General features: G+C 40.7%; 1 protein-coding gene across 4 annotated transcripts in view; it reads right to left on the bottom strand.

Moving 5' to 3' along the window:
* LOC139248576 (ETS-related transcription factor Elf-2-like) overlaps positions 1 to 16,290 on the bottom strand; it is a 170,540-nt gene extending 154,250 nt beyond the window's left edge. For 3 of the 4 annotated variants that reach the window (XM_070872155.1, XM_070872156.1, XM_070872157.1), the window contains exon 1: positions 15,039 to 16,289. The gene's annotated coding sequence lies outside the window, so the exon portion shown is untranslated. Of the gene's footprint in view, positions 1 to 15,038 lie in introns of all 4 variants that reach the window. The other variant, XM_070872158.1, reaches the window with a different exon arrangement.
* Positions 16,291 to 16,940: the final 650 nt, after the last annotated feature.

Below are 16,940 nucleotides of genomic sequence, written 5' to 3'. Positions count from 1 at the left end.
TTCATCTAATTTATAATTTATGATATCTTGCCGTGAACAAATTGGTTGCCTTGTTTGCCTACATACCAACAGTGACTAAACTGCTATTCATCATATCGCTCATCAATTAATTCACTAGATGAGCACTTTGCAACATTCGCAGGACATGAAAGGCACTACATCAATTAGTTATTTTTATTTTCTACTTCTGATCTCTGTGGCTCGGTTCCACACGACCATCCACTATTAAACCACTGCGGAAGATATTTGACTTTTTATTTGTGCAACAACGATGCTAGCACTAGAGGAAACTAGCCAACTGCTGTTACTGTATGCCATCATTGCTCCTTATTGTAAGTCCCAAAAGAAGCCAGACCCAAGGCAAATTCTGTTTGGAGTGCCTGAGTGGCAACCAAAGAAGGAGCAGATGCTCTGAAAGCAATCACAGTGATTTGCTGCCATACATTTGGGTCCGGAAGTCGACAGTTTAGAGAGTCAGGAATTCCGACTTCACAAAATTCAAAACAAACAAAACCCACTGTTAGGATTACTTTATTAAAAACGGACTGGCAGATAATATAAAAAGGAAATAAAAAGGACTTCTGTTGCCATGTAAAAAGTTAAAGAATGGGAGGAACCATTCATGGATGAAGGAAGGGGTCCAATTGTTGATGAAATATGGCATAAATAATATTTCACACTGCTTTTTACAAATGATGATGGAATTGAGAACATTGGTGTACTCGAGAAGGATATGGAATAAATATTCAAGATAATTGTAGAAAAGGAATTGGTTCGGAAAGGATTGGCGAAACTCAAGATGGATCAGTCTACAGGCTGTTGAAAAGTCAAGAGGGCAAATAGCAGAGAATCTGGCCATGGATTTTCAATTCTTAAAAGTGCAAGTTATGCCATGTGACTGGAGAGTAGCCGATGTAACACCCTTGTTCAAGAAGGCAGAGAAGAATGAACTGCGTAACTGTAGACCAGTTAGTGTAATGGACAAACTCTTAGAATCCATAATTCGAGATAAAGTTAGCCAGTATTTAGAAAGGTTTGGGTTATTCAAAGACAGCCAGCACAGATTTGTTAAAGGCAAGTCATGTTTGGTAAATATAATAGCATTTTATTTTGTAGTAGTAGCTAACTGGGTAGCTAGAGAGAACGTAGTGCTTATAGATTTTCAGAAACAAAGTGGTACGGGAGTTAAAATCGAAGTGTTAGACTTAACTGTTTTTTCCATCCACTGCCATCTTCAAGCCTCTAGATTAATAGGCGGCTGCAGCAGAGGCAGCAGGGAGGGAGGAAGGAAAACGTTGTGCAAAGTGTGGAAACCTTACTGTGGCTGGCAGTAATGACACGGGAGAATCCTACCTGCTCAGTGAGTACAGGTATAGAATTCGGTCATGAGGAAGAAGACGGAAGAAAAACAGGGATCCTTATACAATACAAAACAAAATCTAAACTTTAAAAATCAAGAATCCCCAGACCAAACAAATCTATACTTTTCTCTTACCCTATTTGTAATAATCATTGCTGGCTAACAAATGGAGTTCAACTGCAACAATAAAAGCTCCAGCAAAGATCTGAAATGCTTTCAGCAGTGGAACAGTGGAAAGAAACGGTTAATCCTGAACACAAAACCTGATCTTCTTGAGCTAATTGCTGAGTCGGGGTAGGAAAAAGCAGGCAAATGAACCATATCAACACACCGATCCTATCTTCTTTTAGCCTAGCGACAGCTATTGCCATGTCCTCTGGGACAAAGGCTCCACCACAATTAATCAGATCTGCCACTCAAGCCTTCCACGCAGAGCCTGTGACCCCTACCCTACCCCACCCCTTGGCTAGCTGCAACAATTCCAAGAGCTTGTCAGTTAGATGTATAGAGAGCGAACTTGCTCTGTGCACACTCTTAAGTAAACCACATCACTTTCACTTTTACACAGTACAGTTTTAGAAATGATGTCAGAATGACAACTCTTTACATTTCCAGCTCGACTACTCCTTAAAGATCTCTTCTGAACTCCTTTAGCAAGATCTCCCGCTGAAAATCTGATCTGTGACTTTGTTGCCTCCAGACTCTACTATTCCAATGCTCCTGATCGGCCTCCCATTCTCCACTCTCCATAAACTTCAGCTCATCCAAAACTCTGCTACCTGCACCTTACCTAGTCTCAAGCCCCACTCACATCACCTTCCAGCCCCCAAAGCTTTAAATTTAAAATTCTCATCTCTAAATCCCTTTGTGGACTCACTCCTCCCTATCTCTAAACTTCTGCAGCTCTACAACCCCCTATCTTCCCTCAGACTCTCCATTCCTCTGACTCAGGCCTCCTGTACAATCCCTGTCCCTTCGCCTCATCATTGGCAGCCGTGCCTTCAACTGCCTAGGCCTCAAATTCTGTAATTCCCATACTAAAGCCCCCTCCACCCCACTTTCCTCCTTTAAACCCCACCTCTTTGACCAAGCTTCTAGTAATCCCTCCTGGTATCTTCTTCTTTGGCTTGATGTCCATTTAAAAAAATTATACCTCTGAAGCGCCTTGGAACACTTATTTATAAATGCAAATATGCAGTCCCGAGACCAGACTGCATCATATCATGTGTATTTCAGGACCCATAAATCAATCCCGTTATTACTACTATGTAATGTATAGTTAGAAAAAGAATGCGAAATGTCCTGCTCATAAATAAAATGCCAATATCCCAAAAAGTAAGATTATGAATTACAAGAATACCAAACGTAAGAAAGTTTAAAATGAGGAAAGATCATTTTAACTTCTACAGACCCCATCCTGGGCTCCAGCCCACCAGCTTAATTAATCTTCTAAAGCAAAGGTCTTCACAACTATACCCTGATCACCAAAGGTTTGGACACAAAATTAAAAATATTCATCCGTTTTGCAGCTTCAATATAAAAATGTACCCTGTCCACCGCCTTCCACCTCCCATCCCCGCCCCCCAACCATCCACTTCCTCCCTCCCTCCCGTCAGCAGCACAAGAACCAGTGCGTCCTGTGGAATAATTAGCCCACAATCAACGAGTCTCATCAGATCTTCTAAAACCTATTATTACACGGCCTCACAATTCGACCCAGAGGTACTTCGAGATTCATCTCATCAAACTTGTGGTAATATTTGTGATTTAACACTTTTGTGATTGTATCAGCTTCTACCATAGTACATCCTACAGTATAATCTAACCGTGCACTCTGAGCAGGAGGGTAGAACACAATAATTTCTCATATCAAATCAAATGAAGCATCTCTCTGCTCCCCAGTGAGCTGAAAAAGAGCGAAGAAAAGTGACACCACAAAATGAGAACGACAGTGAGATATGATAGAGCCATACAAATGTGAAAAGTTCCATTTTTAACTCCAGTCTGGAGCAAGTTACTTGATCTCATTTGGAGAACTTTTTTTTAAAAAAAGCCAGGGTTCCTAGTCTTGATCATCTTACTCTGAACTATGGATGTGCACGTGTGAGATCGTTAGATGAAGTCAACATCAAGCTCAGTTATACAGCCTGCTGACTGTGCCTGTGGAACCAGTACAAATCATCACCTTCAGAAGAGCAGTAGAAAACAAGGGTCTTTGCAATAACAATATGCTCAGATACATCTAGGAGGGAAGGGGAAGGATAACTCTGACATGCTTTCACCCCCCCATTTTTGGACCTAAAAAGGAGCCACGGGTTAAAAATGAATACTTTGGATTCCTTTACGTGGTGGGGGTAAACCAAGAAGCCAACTCTCGTGTATCTTCTACAAGCCAGTTTGAAGCAGTATTGAGGCCGAGCAGCAAAATGCCTGTCCCTCCTCATGGGCCAAACACAGGTATGTTCTGGAAGACTGGAAAGTAAACTGTGGGATTTCAATCGTCAAAATTGAAAGTTGAGATATTTTTCTTCTGTCACTTCTTCAGTCAAATTTTTGCATTTTTATTATGTACAGGTTTTCTATGTATCGTGAAATATTATCACTGAATATTATATTAACATAATTTATTTCTGAAAGTATATAATAAAACAATTTTCCTGCAGTTCTGAAGCACTCTTTATAATGAGGATTTCTCAATCTCAGTGATATGTCTAATTTGATGTTTAGCCAAACAACTTTTATTTATATAACGCCTTTAACGAAGTACAATGTCCAAAGGCGCTTCACAGCAGTTATAAGACAAAACAGATAAATTTGACACCGACCAACACAAGAAATTACAGTAGACAACCAAAAGCTTGGTCAAAAAGGTAGGTTTTAAGGAGCTTCTTAAAAGGAGGACAGAGAGGTTTAGGGAGGGCGTTCCAGAGCTTAGGCCTAGGCAGTGAAGGCACGGCCACCGATGGTTGAGCAGTTATAATCAGGGGGATGCTCAAGAGGGCAGAATTTGAGGAGCGCAAACATCTCATGGGGTTGTGAGGCTGAAAGAGATTACAGAGATAGGGAAGGGTTAGGCCATGGAGGGATTTGTAAACAAGGATGAGAATTTTAAAATCGAGGCGTTGCTTAACCAGGAGCCAATGTAGGTCAGCGAGCACAGGGGTGATGGGTGATCGGGACTTGGTATAAGTTAGGACACAGGTAGCCAAGTTGCGTTGGAATAGTCAAGTCTAGAGGTAACAAAGGCATGGATGAGGGCTTCAGCAGCGGATGAGCTAAGGCAAGGGCAGAAAGGCAAGGGCAGAGAAGGGCGATGTTACAGAGATGGAAATAGACGGTCCTCGGTATACTGCAGATATGTGGCTGGAAGCTCATTTCAGGGTCAAATATGACGCCTAGGTTGCGAGTAGTCTGGTTTAACCTCAGATAGATGCTAGAGAGAGTGATGGAGTCAGTGGCTAGGTAACGCAGTTTGCGGCGGGGACCAAAGACAATGGTTACAGTACACCCAATTTAAAAAGATCATATTTTTAATAACTATTTTAGCTAAAGCTCCAGAGTTCCTATCAAAAGCTGAGATTCAAAAACATTGATATAATTAAATGCCTTTCTTATAGATCGTATCACACAATAAATGACTAAGTCACACTCTAAATATGACTTAGCACAAAAAGTCACCCGTTATAGTGTGTTAGTCGAGCCAATCTATGTTAAATTTAAAACGCTGATGCACACAACTGTAGATAGGGAGGAAAAACTAACAATTACACACAGACAACCATGTAAAACAACTCAAATGTTTTACAAAGCTATCAGGAACTATCAATAACCACAAAGTCAACCAATCAAATGCTTGACAAAAATGTTCTCTTGGGTGTTTTTAGTAGCCATCTTGCTTCTCTGCATAGATGTTGCTTCTCTACAACAAGAAACATTTATAACACATTTTTTGAAACACTAAATTTATATAAGCCACCATTGTATGTTAGAAATGCATCCAAAAAGTGTCCCCTGTGCAGACCTGCGTCTCTCTCAGGTCTGGGGCGGGGCGGGGAGAGGAGGGGAGGGGCACATACTGCACACACTCCCAAATGTGTACTGTATAGTACCTGAAGTGAAAAGGCTCAACCAAGTACTGGACTCCAGAATGCATCAGTAACACTGAGGTGGACACTAGCACGCTGAATCGCCAAATCCCCGAGGACACTTAAACCTCGCATCTCCCACTAAGTCTAAAACTAAACAAACCGAAGCTGTGGCACACTCTGTGAAGGCAACGACTGGTCAACAATGAAAATAAAAACATTCTTGCAATTTTAGAAACAAAATTGCAACTTTTTTTTTTTAAAAAGACTGGACAGTGGTGAACGGTTGTTTTTCGGACAGGAGGAAGTTATATAGTGGTGTTCCCCAGAGGTCAGTTCTAAGACCACCACTTTTCTTGATATATATTAATGACTCGGATGTGGGTGTACAGGGCACAATTTCAAAATTTGCAGATGACACAAAACTTGGAAGTATAGTGAACAGTGAGGAGGAGAGTGATAGACTTCAAAAGGACAGAGTCAGGCTGTGGAATGGGCGGACAGATGAAATTTAACGCAGAAAAGTGTGAAGTGATATTTTGATGGAAAGAATGAGAGGAGAGGAAATATAAACTAAAGGATACAATACTAAAGTAGGTGCACGAACAGAGAGACCTGGGGGTATAGGTGCACAAATCGTTGAAGGTGGCAGGGCAGGTTGAGAAATCAGTTTTTAAAAAAACTTACGGGATCCTGGGCTTCATGAATAGAGGTAGAGTACAAAAGCAAGGAAATGAGGATGATTAACGTGTATAAAACATTGGTTCGGCCTCAACTAGACTATTGTGTCCAATTCTGGGTACCATATTTTAGGAAGGATGTGAATACCTTAGAGAGGGTGCAGAAAAGATTTACGAGAATGATTCCAGGGATGAGGGACTTCAGTTAAGTGACAGATTGGAGAAGCTGGAGTTGTTCTCCTTAAAGCAGAGAAGATGAAGAGTTGATCGAGGTGTTCAAAATCATGAGGTGTCTGGACAGAGTAGATAGAAAAAAAACTGTTCCATTGGCAAAAGGGTTGAGAACCAGAAGAAACAGGTTGAAGGTGATTGGCAAAAAAAACCAAAGGCGACATCAGAAAAAACTTTTTTTTTAAAAAACACAGCGAGTGGTTAGGATCTGGAATGCACTGCCTGAAAGGGTGGTGGAGGCAGTCTCAATCATGGCTTTCAAAAGAGAATTGGATAAGTACCTGAAAATAGGTGGAGGAGTGGGACCAGCTGAGGTGCTCTTGCAGAGAGCCGGCACGGGCTCGACGGGCCAAATGGCCCTTTTCCGTGCTGTTATGATTCTACTGGACAATTCTTTTCTCCCAGATACAGTTTTCTAATTGGAAATCAGATCCGAGAAAAAATATGCAGAAGTTACCATCAAAGTATTCCATATCTCTATTGCTACAGGGGAGACGAGGGTTGATCTTATTGAGGTGTATAAAATTATGAGGGGCCCAGATCAAGTGGCTAGGAAGGACCTATCTCCCTTGGGAGAGGGGTCAACAATCAGGGGCCTTCGATTTAAAGTAATTGGCAAGAGGTTTAGAGGAGATATGAGGGGAAATTTCTTCATCCAGAGGATGGTGGGGGTCTGGAACTCATTGCCTGAAAGGGAGCTAGAGGCAGAGACCCTCACCACATTTAAGGGGTGCTTGGATGTGCACTTGAATACTGTAAACTGCAGGGCTATGGACCATGACCTGGAAAGTGGGATTAGGCTGGATAGCTGTTTGTCGGCCGGCACGGACACGATGGGCCGAAATTGCCTCCTTCCGTGCCGTAAATTTCTATAATTCTATGAGCTATCACAGAAGGTCTCAAACTAGGGATGGGGGTGGGGTGGGGGGGGGGGGGGCGATGAAATGAGGTTATCGGGGGCGGCACACTAGAGGACACTAGGTCTACAAACAGAAGTTGGGTGCATTTAATACACGGCTGCTCCTGCACCTAGGAATGAACGCAATCTAGTGAACCTTGCTGTTGTTTATCTGTAGCTGGCAACGCGCTGTCAGTGGGAGCCACATGCGGCCGGTGGGGCTTGTGTTTCAATAACAGCAGCCACCAGGGCCAAGGTGGATCCACGATGTCAGGGCCCAAGCGGCCGAATCTCCTCCTGCTCCTACAACAGCAGAGACAAGAGTCATAAATTGAGGCACCCGCAAAGGACAGGCCGGGATCGTATGAAGGCTGCCGGAGAGATGCCTGAAATAGCAGCACTCCTGGTGTGGGTCTATTTGCTGCTGCCCTGGGGGCCTCACCCAGCTCTCGCTGCAGCAGATGGTGGTGGGGCCCACTCATCACTAGGACGGTTTAAATGCACACAGAGCAAGGTAATAATGATCAGCGAATGTCTGGGACACAGTTAAATCTAGGGCCTAGATTCCAAGCCAAGCCATAGTGATTTTTATTGCAGGAGGGGGTTACTTATACTAATAATGCCCATTTAACTGTGCCATTATCATCTTCCACAGATTGAGCCTTGTCTGGTTCCGTGGTTATACTACGGGTACCAGTTTGAAACTGGTATCATTATTACTGTATATGTTATCTTAGCTGAGAAAAATGAAAACTGCTTGTTCTTTGCATAAATACTGAATGCAACTTTAAACTTCAGCGGGTGGCACAAAAATGGAGGACAGCGCATCAGCCGCCTGTTATACACCCCGCCTGACTTTCCTTACCATTGAACTCAATCTGACAGGCTGCAAAAAGCAGTATTACCCAATAGAAATTGCTAACTGGTCACAGGTGTGGCTACGACGACACTGTTTTAGCCAGAGGCACTGCTTTTAGTAGAAAACACCTTACACGCACACATTCACAATACAGGTAAATATACTTCACATGTTTATATTTACTAAACAATCAACCACCATTCAGTAACCAAGGAAGTAAAGCACTCAATGATCAAATAAAACTCACATTCGGTTTTGGGTTTTATCATTTTAACGAATACACAAAAGGTTAAATATACATGCATATGCCGCGCAAATATATAGCATTGAGATCAAATGCACACAATAGACATGGTGTATATTACTCTTTTTAAAATCAGAATCAGAAATGTAATTATCCATATCTGGATTCACAATTAGCCACATGTGACTAGTGGCTAATTTATTGGACAACACTGGTGTAACAGGGGGCTGATCTGCTACTGCCTGTTTTACGCCACCATCTGAATAGAAATTTCCATTCAACGTTTTTTTAGAATGTTTCAGTACAAAATCTTTGAGTACCGCTGCCCTATAGTAAAGTGGACTAGCAGGCAGTGTTCAGTTTCCTAACAAGCAGTGGTTAGCCTACTAACATGGCACCTGCTCAGAGAGGGAGGCCATTGCAGCGTTCTAGTGTTTGCAAAAGAAAAATTAATGAGTTTATGAAATTTATAATAAAATTCTATGAACACTATTTATTTTAAGCATAGTCAAAACAATACATATTTCCAAAAAAAAATAGCTTCACACAGAATTAATTTGTCTCCCTGCACATCAGGCCAGCCACATTCCATTGAAAGTTAATGCCATTCTTTGGAGTAAAAACAATTACTGCTCCTGCAGTATCAACCATGTGTTATGAACGAATGAAGGGTTCAGTTTGCACAAGCAATGAATCACCTCAAGGCCACAGAATTGGAGGTCAATTCAGACATTTCTCTTTTTTTTTTAAATTTCATTTCATGAAGAGGAGGAAAAATTACATCACAAAAGCAAACAGATTGCCATGACTGTAATGGAAAACACTGCACCTCTGGTCTGGATCTGTTCTCTTCTGAAAAGACCCAAGGTACCAATACTCCAATTTTACATTTAGAAAGTTGCTCAGCTTTCAAAGTAGCTCCTAAGACCAACACTATACAACATAATTTCTTTGGTTTTGTTTCAACTGCTATACATTTACTCCATACACTGCCCCATTAGATTCAATCACACACCCCGAGCCAACCAACATCTAGATGTTTTGCTAAAATTATACTATACTTCAGTCGTGTTTTAAGAATTTATTTAATGCACAGAGTATCACAATTTTTGTTAATTTTCCCACATTTTGGACTTTGAAAATATAGAGAGAGAGAATAAATCAGTGCAAGAACAAAAACAACAGACCAAAATTATAATTCAGTCATAGTTTGGGAAAACATTTCAAAATGGAACTTGATGATGATAGCTAAGCCTCACCAAAGACAGTCACCTGAAATTCCAACATGTGACAATATTAACCTAGTAACCCTATCAGCATGTCAAAGGCAATGACAAATCACTTCACTCGTCAACATGGACAATCAATGCACTGTGAAATCAATAAAATCCAGATGGATCAAGCATCACTTATTGGAGTTAAAATAATGCACTACTTTGAGATACATTAACATGATTTTAATATAAGTGGATATGCAATAGGCCTTACAGTTTTGGACATGAACCTCATTCCCATCTGGATAGGCTGGATTTATTTTCTTTGGAACAGAGGAGGCTGAGGGGAGACCTTATTGAGGTGTATAAAATTATGAGGGGCCTAGAGAGACTGGATAGGATGGACCTTTTTCCCTTAGCAGAGGGGTCAACAACCAGGGGTATAGATTTCATGTAATTGGTAGAAGGTTTAGAGGGGATTTGAGGGGAAATTTTTGATGGGGTGGGGGGGGGGGGGTCTGGAACTCACTGCCTGAAAGGGCGTTAGAGGCAGAAACCCTCACCACATTTAAGGGGTGCTTGGATGTGCAATTGAAGTGCCGTAACCTACAGGCTATGGACCAAGAGCTGGAAAGTGGGATTAGGCTGGATAGCTTTGTTGGCTGGCGTGGACACAATGTGCCGAAATGGCCTCCTGCCATGCTTTAAATTTCTATGATTTTATGACATTATCAAGGGCCCCTCTTTCAATACTTCAAAAGAAGGCATAACTGCTCTCTTAAGCAGAAGAAAATTTCCCACTCCTAAATTAAAAACAAGTAACATCTTCACAATCTTTATTCAACTACAACTGACACACAAGAACCTCCTCTATGCAATACACCAAGGAACAGAGTATGCACAATGGTCTCACTCTTCAGTATAACTAACTACCTGAACCTATATTTAATTCCTAGAGTACGTAATGATCTTGATTACTTCAATCCAGCATACTGAATATTCTGGATCAGCTGCAGAACACGAAGTTACCATTTTTATTACATCTATTTTACATTCTTATGTTTCAAATTTTACACCCGGTGCTAACAATAAGAAAATTATTTTTCCCTTCAGATTTAATAAAAAATATTTATAATGTTGCCATCATTTTCAATTAATAATTGAGCAAAGTAACGCTGTAAATAAAATTCGCTCATTTGGTGCTGCTGTGATAGGTTTCTTTCCCATGTTCCTAGAACCAAAAGCCTTATGACAAGGCTTTCTTCAAATAGCAAACAGATGTTATTTACTGCGTGCCCACTCCTTTCTGCTGGACTCAGCACCATTTACTGTACAGAATACACTCTTAGTGGGCCTCAATCTTCCATATACAAGGTCCGTAAAGTATCCAAAACTTCAGGGAAAATAACGGTGTCGCAGTGGGTGTCAATAGTGTCCTCTCTAATTCTGGCTTCAAATCCAGCAAAACTGATGTGATGAAAGTTTTGTCTCTCTGCTGGCCATAAGGGTACTACTACTTGTCACAAGTTTGGATCGATGCAACCCAGTTCAAATGGGCAGTATCCCAGCAATAAATTAGCAGTCTTACTCATTAAGACCATGAGGAGAGCTATTCAAGGAACAGAAAACAAAGGTCACACTAGTGTAGAAGACATTCTACAGGAGGCGGAGATTAGATGAATGCATATTGTTGGAGCAGACTAGAAGATTTACTCTGCACCTGACCACCCTTTATCCTTTATCTGACTTTGAGCCATCACATTGGTCAATTTCTACTTGAGGATGAAATGAATTTCTGATGGCTCTGGTTGCAAGCAGTTATTACAGCAACATTTCAAAAATTTCTCCCCTTTTATAGGGGGCACTTGGAGGAAAAAAAAAATATGATTTTAGTGCCAAAAAAAAACTTTTAAAAAAAACACAAAAAAAGGGCATTGGAAATGTTTGGTGCGCCCCCCAGATCGGGGGGACACGATTTAATGTTTTAATTTTCTCACAAAAGAGTTCTGACTGAGTACTTGGTGCTGGCACCAGGTGCCTGAAATGAAAAGTCATTCCACAATCTACATTAATTATCTCAACCACAAAAAAAATTCCATTAAAAAAAAATCTAATATATGACATACGGCCCACAAAACACACACGGATAAACACAGTAAAGTAGCAGATGCATTTCTTCTTTTTGGATGATTGGATCACAAATTGTGCAATTTTACTGCTTATATAAATATCTGCACACATCATTTACAAACAAAGAAAAAAAAGCATACAATTTAGATTGGACGATCCACCTGGAGCACTACCAAGCCAGTCATCTTACAAGATCAGCAACTAAATAGACACTGCATCTGTGCATTCCAATTCACCTGCAGCCTCCCCACTCTCCCCAGCACAGCCTCACAATCACATCAGTCACTGTACCTGGCCCTCAGAGCACAAAGGAGATAGGACCAGCTGACACAAGTTGTAAATCATTACAAATAATATCCAGCACTAGGTAGCCTATATATATTTTTTAAATGCAAAGTATAATGGAGATTTCATTGGCCTTAATCTCACACCTCAACAATGGGCCTCAGTTTCCCCTTTTCAACATTAGGTGTATATTTTTGCACAAAGAGCTGAAGGTTCTACAAAACTATTTCTGTACACACACATGGTGTGCAATCCAAGCTTGTTGGAGCTAATGAAAATGATTATACAGTTGCCTATCTTTTCAGCTTTACAGTTCATTTTTTGCATAATCCTCCTTACTAACATATTTGAGAGAGTTACACTTGACAAATAACTCAGTCTGGTGGATACAAACTTGTATCCTGCACAGACTGAAGGATACCAATCAAAACATCTCTAATGCATCATCTTTGACGCAACCACCTAAAAATGTTTGAAAGTTTAACATTAATATTTTTATCTATAAATGAATGTAAAAATAGTTTCATTCCTAACTTAAAAATAAAGAAAATAAGTAGCAATTATTGACATCATTTTGTATCCCCAAGGACAATCTGCCTATTCCAACTGCAGCTCAGTGTACAGGATATATATATTCTCAAAAGCATGTAAATGTACTCTTTTTAAATTTCAAAATATATAAATATAAAAGCAAAATACTGCGGATGCTGGAATCTGAAATAAAAACAGAAAATGCTGGAAATACTCAACAGGTCAGGCAGCATCTGTGGAGAGGGAAACAGAATTAAAATTTCAGGTCGATGACCCTTTGCCAGAACTGTAAAAAAGTTAGAGATGTAACAGGTTTTTAAACAAGTGTAGAGGCAGGTAAGGGGGTGGAGGGGAGGAAAGAACAAAAGTGAAGGTTTGAGATAGAGTGGAAGGCAGAAGAGATGTACAAATATCCCTATTTTAAACCATTAACTGTTCTGTTATCTTTGTACAGTGCATTTATTGTAAAACAATGAATTGATAATTACCTAAAGTGGCACAGGAAAAACCACCTTCAAGAATGAAATCGAAGTTTTGAAAATAAATATAGAGAATTTGATCCTAAACAACACTTTACCATTAACATACAACAACAACTTGGTTCACTTGGTAGCACTCTAGCCTCAGAAGGCTGGCAGTTCAAGCCGTACTTCAGGATTTAAGCACATAAAATAAACTGGCACTCCAAATTAAGGCCCAGACTGCCTAGTCTGGAGATTCAAGTAAGCATTAAAAACATTATGGCATACTCAGAGCAGAGAACATCCCTGGTGTCCTCCCAATACTCTTTCCTCAAACACCACCACCAAAAACAAATTAGCTGGACATTCTTCTTACTGCTGTTTGTGCGATCTTACAGTATGCAGCATAGATGATGTGCCAACCAACATAATGGTCACTGCGCTCCAAAAAGTAACCGATTGCATCTGATGCACTTTGAGATCCTTAAGTGGTGTGATAAAAGTACTATGTAAATGCAACACTCGTTTTTCTTCCAGTGCCATGTAATCCAACATTAAGAAGCTACCTATCTATTAAGACCATTTTAAGTCTGCTCTGAAGGTCGTCATTGCAGACAGATTTCAGTGCTCTAGTTAGTGTACACAAATTGTATAACACGTGTGTTGAGTGGGGATAAAAGAAAGCTCAGAATGGTCTTTCTTCTCTGGACCAGACACCCTTTTCAGATAATCTGCATCTGGCCTTATCCAGTAACAGGAATTAAATGCAAGTGCATGTCAGAGCAACGTATGATCGGTTTAATTTCTGTTTCTAAGAAACTTATTTGTCTCACTAATTTATGAGTTCATAAAATATTTAAGTGCCAGAGGCTTTTATGAAAAAGCTTTAGAATATCTGTTGACCACATGGAAATCACCTGGACATTTAACAACATGTTGTACGCATGCATTATTTCCCTATGCTAGTAGGCTCAGTGATATAGTCCATACTCCAGCATTAGTACTGTATAAGTCAAGAATAGAAGGAGAATATCCATATAACTACAATAATTAATTCAGAAGTAAACATTTACTAAGATTACCACTCAATGGCTAAAGTGTATCCTTATCATTGACTGAGCAGTCAAATTCTCAGTCCAATAATGACAATTCTATTCATTAAAATATAAATAAAATGCCATACGATAAAATAACCTCACAAATGTATTAATTGTGTTCGAGTAAGGGATAAATTAACAGACTATATTAAAACCCATAATTAACATTTTTGCAGGGGTGGACTAGTAACGATCAACACAGCATTCTTTTTAGGTCTGTTCCACCACTTACAGTAGAAAGTATTCCCACAATCAATTGCTCAATCGAGCTCTGGTATGCATTTGTATATTATTTGCATAAATAGTTAATTCCCAAAAGAAAATACAGCAACTTCAAATTTAAAGTACACTATATGATTTTAAGTCTTTTAAAAAGAAACAGTAATTTAAAAAAATGTTCCAGTGGAGTTATTTCACAATTAGAGGCCAGATCAGAGATCCAAGTCTCTGCCACCACAGCAAACACCTCAAGTTTCAAAAGGGCTGTCATTTTCCTTTTAAAAATCTTTGCTGTGTGGACCCTAACTTTAAAGCATAATTCTTCTGCACTGACAAACGAGCAGGATTTGCTAATATATATTTACATATGTTTAAAATATATTAAGAAGGGGGGGGGGGGTGTGGTGGAAGGTAGTGACTTTCATTTTTCACCACGTTGTCCGCCGGTTGAGGAGAGGGGGGGGGGGTGGGATCATCTTTCTCCCTAGGCCTTGGTCATAAATAAAACCGAAATACAACAGCTCATTGCAAACAAAAACTCAGCAGACACCAGAATTCAACTCAACCGAAAGCAAATCCCAGGCAACTGCCAAGTACAGACGAAATAATGTTTCAAATAATATATAAAATACCCCGAAATGTTCACTTAACTTTAGGAGGAGAAACAAGTTGCACACAGGCTGAACATATTCAGCCAATTCCTCCAAGCTGCGCAAGTAAAACGAGCTGAAGCCGCTTTCTTACCTCTCTCAGGGGCAGATGCAAGTCCAACTGGAAACGGTCTTGTTTTGTTTTGTTGTTTTTTTTGCAGTGTCTCCAGGATGTCGGACTGTGTGTGTGTGTGTGTGTGTGGGGAGAGGGGGGGGGGGTGGGGGGGGGTGTCCGTGTGGATGTTTGCCTGTGGACAGCCCGGGTTGTTGCCGTCCTCCTGCAGTTCCCCAGACAAGCCTGAGGTTTCAGTTTACAGAGCGCTTGCCTTGTGCTCCCACCCTCTCTCTCTCTCTCTCTCTCTCTCCACTCTTTCTCTCTTCCAACGGCTGGATAGGCTAAATCCAGGTCACAGCTCCCAGATTCTTACACAGCAACACAACGTCAAACCAACCAAAAAACATCTCCTTTCCCAGAAATTATCCCACTGGTCGCCAGACGAAGAAGAAGGGGGTGGGGAGAAACAAATCAGCTGGTTTGTATCACCCACCAACCATATTTCGAAGTCCTGCTCAACGTCATATGTGTTTTTCTCGTGGGTCACTTTCCAATATTATTATAAAAGGTGCTGAATTTTGCAACAACAATAAAACAAATTCTCAGGTTTTAACGGGTCACAATAACCTGCTCAACGATTTTAACCAAAATGTTATAAATTCCCCCTGAAATGGGCAGTTATTTAAATACCCCATTTATTTGTCCTGGGTAATAATGCACTTCTCTTTTCTCAGCAAGAGTTTGTTTACATCCTTTTTTTGTTCCTCCCTCTCTTTAAATCGACAAATACAAGAAATATCAGGGGTGGTTGTTATAAGATATGTTTGATAACATTTTGTGGGTGGGGGAAACGTTGGTAAAAAGAAAAAAAAATGCTAAAGATTTGGATGTAATGAAGAAAGGAGAACGATTTCATTCCGGCTTGTCGGTACTGACAACATAGGCCAAGCCGGTTGCAACCGTCACTTGCCTGCAATTAAAATAGAGCCGGCGCCAATTTAAAACACCAGGAGCAGCCTCGTCCTTTACTGCTCGAAGGTTCCCCCTGCCCAACAGTCCAGAATAGAACGGCTATCTCCAGCGTTACATTCTCACTAAGAACCTTCCACTGCTCCGCGTTCTATTCTGTGATCAGAGCCACTTCTCCCCAGGAAATGCAGCAGCAGCTTTGTTGTTGTTGTTGTTGTTGTTGTTGTTCCAGAAACCTAACCTTCCGCCCAAGCTTGTCCGTGAACCGACAACTCAAGAAATAGCCTGAGGCTGTGTGTTTGTGCAGTATTGCTGGGTTGGGTTGCTTTTGTGGTCGATCAGCCTAATTTGACAACAGGAAATCCCGCCTCTCGCACGGCGACTATTGGTGCTTGTGTTAATCTTATCGTTTTATTGGATTGAGATGGATGATGTACGTTAATTATGGTTGGCCGTGATGACAATCACATACGTTCCCATGTACAGGATTTTTTTTTCCAGATCCGTATAATTTGGAGGGCTGGCAGTGGTCATACATGGTAACCCTTCATAAAATGCTTGCGTATTTATCCTATCCTCTATGCAGGGAGGTAAGTGAGGTCTCTGTGAGGTCCAGTTGGCACCAAGGTGAATCACTTGGCAGTGATAGATTGGAACTGAGTTCGGGTCGCCATCTCTCCAGAATTGACCTCGAGTTTGCAGTAATTGAAGATTAATCTCCGGGACACTGCTGCGAGGAAACCTGGAAAAAAATCAATGGGGCATTAAAAAAAAAGGTTTTTTTTTCATTTTCTTTGAGCACTTGTTTATTAGTTCTAAAAATATTGGAAATGTGGGGGAAAAAAGGCTGTGTGGCTGACAGTCAAGAATTAACCAATTGGGTAATGAGTCTTTTCGCTTTCCAACTGGTGTGGGAAGGTGGAATGTTTTGGGTGACTGGGGGCGGGGCAATTGGCAGCAGGAGGTTTTGTG

The sequence above is a fragment of the Pristiophorus japonicus genome, chromosome 2, assembly GCF_044704955.1.
Source record: "Pristiophorus japonicus isolate sPriJap1 chromosome 2, sPriJap1.hap1, whole genome shotgun sequence".
Taxonomy (NCBI): Eukaryota; Metazoa; Chordata; class Chondrichthyes; family Pristiophoridae; genus Pristiophorus; species Pristiophorus japonicus.
This window is presented reverse-complemented; position numbering and strand designations above follow the sequence as displayed.